Source organism: Phlebotomus argentipes, unplaced genomic scaffold (genome assembly GCF_947086385.1).
Source record: "Phlebotomus argentipes unplaced genomic scaffold, Phlebotomus argentipes genome assembly scaffold_4, whole genome shotgun sequence".
Taxonomy (NCBI): domain Eukaryota; kingdom Metazoa; phylum Arthropoda; class Insecta; order Diptera; family Psychodidae; genus Phlebotomus; species Phlebotomus argentipes.
The window spans coordinates 6,266,617-6,273,153 of record NW_026776174.1 but is presented as its reverse complement, the minus strand read 5'-3'; positions in this window follow the sequence as shown (position 1 = coordinate 6,273,153).

Genomic DNA, 6,537 nt, shown 5'->3' with positions numbered 1-6,537 from the left:
TTTCACCGGCGTCAACGGGAAAATAACGCTGAAGGGTCAAGAGTAGAGTTTGTGCACAACCTCCTGTATTCCATTCTCGCTCTCTCTCTCTCTAATAATTTCATTCCTTATAACATATGCAGAACCTTGCAGACTTCACCTCCAAAACTTACCGCGTTAACCTCATTCACAGTGTCTAACAACGTGTAGTGCCGACAATAGAATGAATTGAATTCACCATTAAAAACTATTTACAAAACCAACCACCCGAGCATCCACCACCACTGCGCACTCTCTCCACCCCCCACCCAAACCCCACCCCCTTGACACTGGCGAGGAAGCGCGATAAAGCTGGGAAGCTTTGTGTTTTAATATTTTTATCCGACATTATAGCCGGAAAGTGAGTTCCTCCCCGTCTAACTGGTGATTTTAACCATTTAACACTCCACAAACATAAGCATACAAAGTGGATGCATGGATTTCGTACCACTTAATGTTATGTTGAGGGTTAAAATTGTCGCTTGTGTGCTCAACAATTTTTCACTATCACCACACCGGCAATCTCTCTCTCTCTCTCTCCTCAACGTACAGAGACCAGCATATTTTTCCCACTTTCGGCCCGGGGCGTCACGGCTAAAAAAGCATAGAATGAAATTTGGCGTCTCTCCGGGTGTGTGATCGTAAAAAAGATTATGTGTTTGTGGCTGCATCATTTGCGGATGAGTAAGCATTGCAAGTAGATTATACATCCCATGCTCTCTCTGTACACCTTCGATAAATGGACAATAACTCCGCTGCACACAGCACACAGCACAGATAGTCAATCTTTGGCAATTACCATCCCCCAGCGTCGTGTTTCACAGCGCCACTAATCTCTGGGCAGATGGATTTTGAGAACCACTGTGGGCAATTGTGGCGCTTAATCTAAACACTTGCATGGCAAGGTACATTAACCGGTGGCCGTATTGCGGGCTTCATTCCAGACGCGTCAATTAAAATCATTAGTGGGCGGGGGTATGAAATTGCGTTATTGGCCAGAAAGTGAAGAGATAAGGCCCTATGGCACTAAATCGAGATCGTTCTCTGCGCCAGATGATGTGTCGACACCACGATACACCATCAAGCATAGCTCACGAAACGCCTTTCCCAGAGTTGCCTCGCATTGTAGATAAAAAAGCATTTTAAGTTTTGCATTTCACTCCATTGTGGAAGCTTAAAGATCCCGCAGTCACTCATGTGTCGCTAACATTCTCAACAATGAGACAATCTACACTATGTGTCACTCATAGGTAATAATTCTGAATGACGAAACCACTCAAGTGGCTAAATGAGATTCCGACACTTGAAATGCATAATGTAGGTGTGATATTCAGAACATTTCGATCCATTTAAGTGCAATTTGCATTGATTTGCCCTATATGCTATCAATTATCCTTATTTAAGGTTTGCTCATTCCACGAAATCATCAATAATTAATAAGTTTCAAACTCAGTATAATACATTTGTTGCAAATTTATCAAAGAACCAAACCATTCTTATGTACATTCATTGTTGCTTTTATTAGGAGTCGTTGCAACATTGCAGACTTTGTAGTTGAATTTGTAATAATTACGAATTGGCGATGCAACTTTACGCTTTTCACAACCTTTATTGGCGGCCGCCAGGCAGCGCTAGTGTAAAGTAAGGGATGAAATACGATCGAGAAGGGCGTTGCAAGACAAAGTTGAGAGTTTATTTGATATTTCAGCTGTCAAAAAGTCTTTTCTTTGCAGTTACTTTTGAGTTATTCTTTAGAGAATATCAATGAGTTCAACCTGCCGAAATAGTAAATCACATTGACAAGAGTTTGCTTAAAGAATTTCGCTGGTTAGAATGTCCGGGAAGATGACTTTTTCTGTTACATTTTAGCACAGACGCATTTTCTTGCATGTCAAGACGCGTGAACAATAAATAGAATCAACATATAGTTTTTTGTGTAGTTGCAAATGCTTGGAAAATCAATCAGTTTTCTTGAAAAGGGTCAAAATATGTCCGGAATCACATAACCTCAATTTGAAGTATTGAAATGTGCAAAAATCGTCAGGAAAAACCAATAAATCTATGCTTATGATTATTTTCTCCATTTTTCGCGACGAAATATTGGAATTGACTTCAGACATAAATGTTTCGTAACTGTTATGAATCGTAATCTTATAATACAGAAGTATGAAAACATAACTTTGACAGTTTATTTAAAATTTTATGAAATCATACTTACAACGACCTTTTGGACTGACTTTCAATTATTGTCAAGTGTCTCAAGTTTCTTCAAAATGTAACGGCTTTGCTGCTCCTTGTTCAGATTCAGTCCTTTCTATCAAGCTTAAAGCATTGCGCAAGAATTCATTGTCTGAATCAGTGAATATATTTCATAATAAGCTAACTGCAACATTTGCTTGCACGTGTGGCAAATACACCCTCTTCTTATTTAAATGGCTGAAGCCACAGGATAAACCGTTCAATTAGGTTTGTTTGGTCGGCTGATTACAGTTGCTATTTGTGCTCACAATCTAGTGATTCTGTGTTTGAACACTTCATCAGCTCAGATGCTCTGTGATGAAACGGAAAGACCCTCCGCTGGAATCTTACATCTCTTTTCACAGTCCACCCCCGCCCCCGTTCCGTGCCATTTGAAATCATTCAAGCGAATTAAGTGATAACAGCAAAATGGTTTTTTGCCACGAACAGCACTTGTGCCACACACACACCCCCGCCCGGGTCGCACCCCTCGAATGCGCCCCATTTACGACAGACAGTAATTAATAATGATGATATTTTCAGGAGTAAAAATTTCACTCTGCTGCAATTCGTATATCATTTTCACCAAATGCAAACGACCACTTGTAAGTGAGCATGAAAAACAGCCCCGAGTACACACGGCACAAAGTGAGCGTTATGACAAGTGGAGGATCATAAATTAGCCACAGCCGAAATCTGCACCGGACAGGATAAATAGCGTGACACGGAAGAGGCGTGTCTCCTCCGCATCCTGGCCGCCACGATGTGCCTGACAAAATCCGCATGGGAAGGTTTGACACTGGGCCCGGTGAGGTCAGGAAGTTGGTAATCGTTTTATTAAGTTCTTCGCCCATTTGCCCAACCCTTCGGAGACACACGGAGCACAAAAAAATTACGACGGGCCAAAGCAGCTCACGACAGCGACAAACCAAGACATCATTTACCTGGACTTCCACATTCTTTCGCCTGCAAGGGAGGCAAAGCCAAGGGGCAGATAGTGTGGCCGGAAGTGGTGTACAGCCTTTGAGGAAGTGTTAGGAAGTGAAACTATAGAAATATTTAGAAAATCAGCACTGCAAAAGCTTCTTTTTCAACAAATTCAGGCGTTTTCTAAATTTTATCGCTTAGAAAAATCAATTTTATGGCATTTCTAGGTTATGTGATTGATTTAAAATAGATTTTGGTTATTTTAAAACACTGAAAATCTTCAAATTTGTGTTTAAACTGTGAATCTTTCTCTCTTTCTTGGCAGATTGGAGCATTTCTGATCGAAATAACTGCATATTGGTTAAGAAAAAGCTTAAAAGTCAATCATAACCTCAAAAATATCATTATAGTGTAGAAAAACGTCACTTTGCTGAGTTATTTCCGCGTTTTGAGCTTTCAAAGTGTCAAATTCATCCTCAATTTCTAGTAGAAAAATTGTGATTTTTGCTATATTTACTGATTTACAAGTTTGAAAGGATTAAAATGAGTCTAAGAAATATTTTTAAGCCGAATTCATAACCTCACAATTTGTTGAGAAGTTTTCAAAGCATTTTCTGAAGGCAAAACCTAGCTTAGATTGTGATAAGTCAAAATTGAGTCTGAAAAACGATGGAAAATGCCTCTAAAGACGTTCAGAAGTGTCTGAAGTGTTGAAGAATCTGCAAAGGAAGTGGTGTACAGATTTGAGGCATATTATCAGCCCCCTTGAGCCAAGCAAGGGACGAGCATACCTGAACCCGGACGTGGTGGCGAAGAAAAATCGAGGACACTCTCATATGAGAATCTTATGGGGGAATTCCTGGCATATTCACGCCCACAACTCAACCCTCGGCTGGGGACATCTCAGCCGCAATGCGAGCCAAATTTCAGGGACCTAATGATTTCCTCCCACAATCGCTCATTCTTTCTCACCATGTCACGGACTCTGCCACCCCCGCGCGTTCGGGTGGTTGCAAGAGGGAACTAAATCAATTCCGGAAAAGAAGATTAATCGACGTCGCCCCAAGAAGCACGAGTGACAAGAAGGGATGTTGTGAAAAAATGCCAGGACTTTAATGAATGAATAAAAATTTTCCCAATCTCATGGTGGACGCAATAATTTCTTTTCTCCCCGTGCCTTCGTGCCTCCCAATTTGCAGAGTCACTAAACGATGCCCCAGAAGAAAAAGTGATTGCGGTGTTTTTTCTCCCTCCCTCCAGCCAAGAGGGGATGATCGATATGGAGAGCAGGAAAGGATAGTGGGTGAGAGCATCTTGTGGCATGAAAAACACAGTAGGAAAGTCGCACAATTTCTCTGGGCTCTTCGCCCTTTGTTATGTCATAATTCTCACTTAAAAATGTCAAAGAAAGCCGCCCCTTTTGCCCTCAGAAATTCATGGCTGAGTAAAGGGTGGTTTGCCGAGAGATTTCACAGAGTGTGTCCTGACTTGGGTTTGGGGAAGATACTCCCTCTCTCTCCTGTTCTATATTTATGCAAATGCTCCATCTCACAAGCGCACACACACTTTCTTGTGCAAATAAAGAAGAAGAGTCTTTGGAGGCGAGGAGAAAACCCCAAAATGTATATTTACTCAGCGTCTCTCAAGCTCTTTGTCTCATAAAATATTAATTTTTTGTGTGTTCCTTTTGTTTTTCCGGGGTGACCTCCTCGCCAACAGAGAGAATGCCTAAAAGGTGGTGGTCGTTCTGTTTGATTCACCCCAACTTTCGTGCTCAATTCTTCGAATTCCACTCTTGTGGCTCCCAAAGCTCAGGGTTATTGGACATCACGTGAACTATTCACCTTTCTATTCATCTTGCCTACAAAACATTTTTATCAAAAATCCCCCAAAAATGGAACACAGACATCCCAAATACAAACACAAGGGGAAGATTTTATGACCGGAAGTGGTGTACAACCATTGAGGAAGTGTCACGAAGTGAAAGTGTTTAAATATTTGGAATATTTTCATTGCAAAAGCTTTTATTGCTACAAATTGAAGGGTTTGTTTTTAAATTCCCTTTAGTTCATCTGAGGTATTTTGAAAAGCTTTTTATTTGTTCTTCCCTTACAGAAATTTTGAAAATAATATTTTATGACACAATAGTAAAAAAATCTTTTTTATCCATAAAGCACAAATGGAAAAAATTAATTAGGAAAACGTATAAAACACCTTTTCAGAAAATAATTAATTGATGTTCAGAATGATTCTAAAATATTTTTTAGACTTTGAACGAATATTTCTCATAGCTTTAAATTTTTTTTTCACTTAAAAACTTTAAAGAAAAGTTCAAGTAAAGTATGAAAAGTTGATTTTTTAGAACTCTTTTGGATAAAATCGACTGGAAGACTATTAAGAATCGACTTTGGATGGTAAAATTTTCAGATTTTCTATTAATTTTGTAATATTTTAGTCAAAAATTTAAATAAATGTCGATAAAATCAACTAAAATAATTTTAAAATAATTAATACAGAGCAATATTTGAACTTTAACGGACGATTTGAAGTCGTTTTTAAGAGTTTTAAAGGAAATTTGGCAAATTTCATAGCTTTTTTAACGCTAAATTGTGAACTCGCTCTGCTGAAAAATTACGATTTTGGCTTTTCATAGTTTTCAACTCACCCGTCGAGTTAGAAAAGATGATTTTATTGTTTTTCTAGGTTATGTGATTGATTTAAAACCGATTCGTGTGATTAAATAACCCTCAAACTGGAAATGTTTCTCTTTTTCATATAAAAGTTGTGCATTTACGTTAACAAAAACTTCAGATTAGCTAAATGGTAGTTGAAAAAATTAGTTTAAAAGTCAAACATAACCTCAAAAATATCGTTTCAGTCAAGAAAAATGTTTCTTTGCTGAGTTCTTTCCGAGATTTTAGCTTAAATGTGGGAAATTCATCCTCAATTCCCTAATTTATAGGTTTTAAAGTATTAAAATTAGTCTAAAAAGTATTTTTAAGCCAAATTCATAACCTCACAATTTGGTTAGAATTTTTCGAGGCATTTTCCGAAGACAAAACTAAGAAATAAAGATAGAAATTGTTCATAAACAAATCCTGCGACACTAAAATCAGTTCCTGCAATCTGAAATGGTGTACAGATTTGAGACACAACATTTCGCCCTTGATACAGCATTGTGGCTCAAAGATCAAATGCACAGCATCTGCGGGGGCTGAAACCCTGGAGCATCGTCTTTTTTCTCATTGCTCGTATGCTGATGCGAAATTCTTTGCAGTGTGTGTGTGTGTTTGTCCGGCAATTCCGCCTGAAAACCACTCCACGTGAGCCATTATTAAAAGCGATCCCCGACCA